This window comes from Myotis davidii, unplaced genomic scaffold (genome assembly GCF_000327345.1).
Source record: "Myotis davidii unplaced genomic scaffold, ASM32734v1 scaffold1001, whole genome shotgun sequence".
NCBI classification, from domain to species: Eukaryota; Metazoa; Chordata; class Mammalia; order Chiroptera; family Vespertilionidae; genus Myotis; species Myotis davidii.
The window spans coordinates 368,551-372,127 of record NW_006291402.1 but is presented as its reverse complement, the minus strand read 5'-3'; positions in this window follow the sequence as shown (position 1 = coordinate 372,127).

Here is a 3,577-nt window from a genome sequence, read left to right as displayed (position 1 = left end):
TGGCCCAGGGCACCTCCATCCACAGCCTACCTGCCACCCTGGCCCAGGGCACCTCCATCCACAGCCTACCTGCCACACTGGCCCAGGGCACCTCCATCCACAGCATACCTGCCACACTGGCCCAGGGCACCTCCATCCATAGCCTACCTGCCACACTGACCCATACACAGCCTACTTGCCACCCTGGCCTAGGGCACCTCCATCCACAGCCTACCTGCCACCCTGGCCCAGGGCACCTCTGTCCCGTGTTCCTCTTTTGGGACCACTCAACAAAGGCAGGCCTGTCCGCCCATCTCCCAGAACAAGGTGGCTGGACCCTGACACCTCCTTCCCCAAGGGCCTGCCCTTCATGCCTCCCATTTCCACGGCCCCGTCTGCACAGTAGGTCCGACACGGGCGTGAGATGCACTCTGGGCACTGAACACCACACTGTGTCACACCCAGGCACCATGTGCCCCGGATGCCTGCAAAGAGAAGCTGGCGCTGCCCCGCCACCAGGATCCTGACGGCTTGTCCTCACCGGCACATATTCCAGGAGCCCAGCCACCTCGGCCCTGAGGGACACTCAGGGACTTCCAAGGGCAACACCAAGGGCACCTGCCCTCACTCAGGGTCCCTGTCCATGAGGCTCTGGATACCGCCCCACAGCCCAGCCTCCAGGGCAGCCTGGCACACCACCAACGCTCAGCCCGGCTTGTGGACTGACCAACTGGTCTCCAGCCTCTAACTCCCAGGCTGCACCTCTCACCTCAGGCTCCCGCATCTTCCCCTCCGAGCACAGGGAAAGGCAGCAGGGGAGTCATCAACGGGCTGAGCCCTGGACGCAGAGCAGGCAGTGAGGACAGAAAGCCCTCAGCTCTGTGATCGCCACTCCTCCCCCACTGTTTGGCATTGTGGCCGCTGGGGGCTCAGCTGTGGCTTTGTCACTCTGTCCAAACAAACAGGCCCAGCCAGGCCTCCCTGCGCTGCGGGCCGCGCCCCGAAATCCCTCAGCTGCTGCAGCACAGACGCCAGGAGGCCTGTCTCCCCCGCACCTATGATTCACCGCCCTCCCCGAGCCGATCACCGGCACACATCTGCTCCGGCTTAGGATAACTAAAGGAAAATTAAATGAATCTGCTTCGTGTGTCTCCAAGGTTATTTATAGGACTTTAACACGGGCTGATACAAAATAAAGAAATAAAGAGAGGAATAAAAATAAGTTATACTCCCAGGAAGCCAAGCAAAGTTCAAGAAAGAGGAAAATAAGTCATGTCCTTCGGCTGATGAAGCTGTAAGTGTCTCTGGTTTATCACAGGCGGCCTCCCGGGCTTGGGAAAATCAATGAGGCCGGTAGGGTTTTGAGAGATCGATATTAAAAATACGCACTTTGCAATGCAGAACATGAGCGCGGCGCGTGTTTCAAGGGGCCGGCGCGGCGAACAACCCTAATCAGGCGCTCGGAGGAGCGTCAATATTGACTGTTGGGATGAGGGTGACGCAGGCGTGTGTGCCCAGCACGCAGGGGCTGGGCCTGGGGCACTGAGGGACCTTCAGCTTTCTTTACGCCCACATGTGATGACACCCTTCAGAGACGGTCAGAGAGAGAGGACACACCCCAAAGACCGAGCCAGAACGTCAGATCCTTACCTCCAACCTGGGAGAAGACGCCTCGCCCCCCCAGGTCCCCAGCACCAGTCACTCCCCTGTCCCTCTGGAGGCCTGCCAGAACCAGAACCGGCCCCCACATGTCCGTGGCCATTACTCTCCTTTCAGTACGCCCTCACCTGCCCTCCTCATGCAGCTGCTGGCCTCGATGGAAACCTCTTGAAGACGGCTACCTACTACATTCTCTGTTGCTTGCCCTCTGCCACTGCGGGCAGTTCACTGGGAATCTGTCCCGTGACCTCCCTCAGGAGTTACGCCCACACACGCGTCCCGGGCACCAGGCACGCAGGCACCCAATGTGCCTGGTTCCTTCACATGCCAGGCATCTATCTGCTTGTGAACAGCTAGTCAGCAACATGCCTCCTAGGGCTTCTCTCTGCCCTCAAGTCCGGATTTTCAGGGGCAGATAAGGGTTCTTTTCTGTGGCCCCACACGTCCGACTCTTGAGGTTTGGGAAATATCTAAATCTCTCACCATCCATATCCCTCTTAAAGGCTTCCAGTTTCTTTTCAAAAGCCTTTATGTAACCAAACATAACATCAAGTGTCTTGCCAGTTCCTTGTAATTTAACATTTAAGTCATTCACATGTTCACAAAAATTGTAAATGGAAGATTATAAGAGAGGTTTGGCATGTGTGCCAAGGGTTGCCCACCCCTGCTCTAGTCCATTACCCATTCCCTGGGATTATACTGTAGCTTCTACTTATCCGTCTACACATTTTATTGTCTTCCTCTCTGGAATATGCATCCCTTGAGGACAGGGACTCTGTCATGTTTATGCTGGGACCCCGGCCCCTAGCATTGCTACCTGGCATAGAATTAGCACTCAACATAGATCTGCTGAAAAAATGAAAAAAAAACAAGTCTACTGTGCAGGGTGGATGGTGCGTTCGCTGAAGAGAAGTCTCGTGTTCGGATTGCATCCTGGCGCTCAGTGCATGCCCAGCAGGTTAGGGCTCCACAAGCCGTTTTGTGGAACTGGGTTGGCTTGAAAGCACCTGCAGGGGAGGTGACCCCGGGCCGCCCCCAAATTGCCTCCTCTTCCTGGTCTCTGGGGACAAAGCCAGTTTCAAAGCTAGAAAGCAAGGCTGCCTCCCACGGAAAGAGAAGCGAGTCTTCTGTGAGGATCAAGGACAAAAGATCCCGCATCTCAACACCCCAAATTGGCAATTATGCGTGTCAGGCTTCACAATTCTGTTTACAGACGTAAATCCTCACCTTATCTCGAGGAAACATACCGCAGTGTCAACTCGGCCATAAAAGGCCTCACAGCCCCACAACTTTGATATACGCCCTTCATCCTGGCAGCGTGCGCGGAGGTGGGGCTGAGTCAGCACTTGCCGGGAGAGGCCGTGGCTCTGGGATTTATCACTCGGCCATAAACACTCCGCTTCGGTGATAAAGAAATGAAACTGCCCCGACGTGCGTGTATGTAAGAGAGCACGCGGGGGCTGTCACAGTGGCTCTGGGAGCAGTCGCGTTCCCTGGTGCAGCTCTGATCCAGTCACTTCCCGGGAGAACGTCCCTCGTGAGGAACAGAGCCCTCTCCAGTTCTGAAGCAGCAGCCACATTGGGCCCCGTAGAAGCCCTCACTCCCACCGCCAGGCGGTGATCACATCCTCACAGTCCCCCTGCAGTCCTCCTCAAGCTCGGCGCACCCGCCAAGCACCTGGGAGTCTGCATTGCTGACAAGTTCCCAGGTCAGGCCGACCTAGCTGCTCCAAGGAACCCTCTCTGAGAAGAAAAATATTAGAGAGCCTCAACACATACCCTCCCTCAGGGGCCCCCTCCCTCAACGCAGACCCCTCCCATTGCACAGCGGCCCCTTTAGCGTCTGCCTCTCCGTCTCCTTCTCTGAGTCTCATGTGCCTTTAGCTCTTCCTTCACTATGTACCAAGGATGTCTTAGGGCAGTGATGGCAAACCTTTTG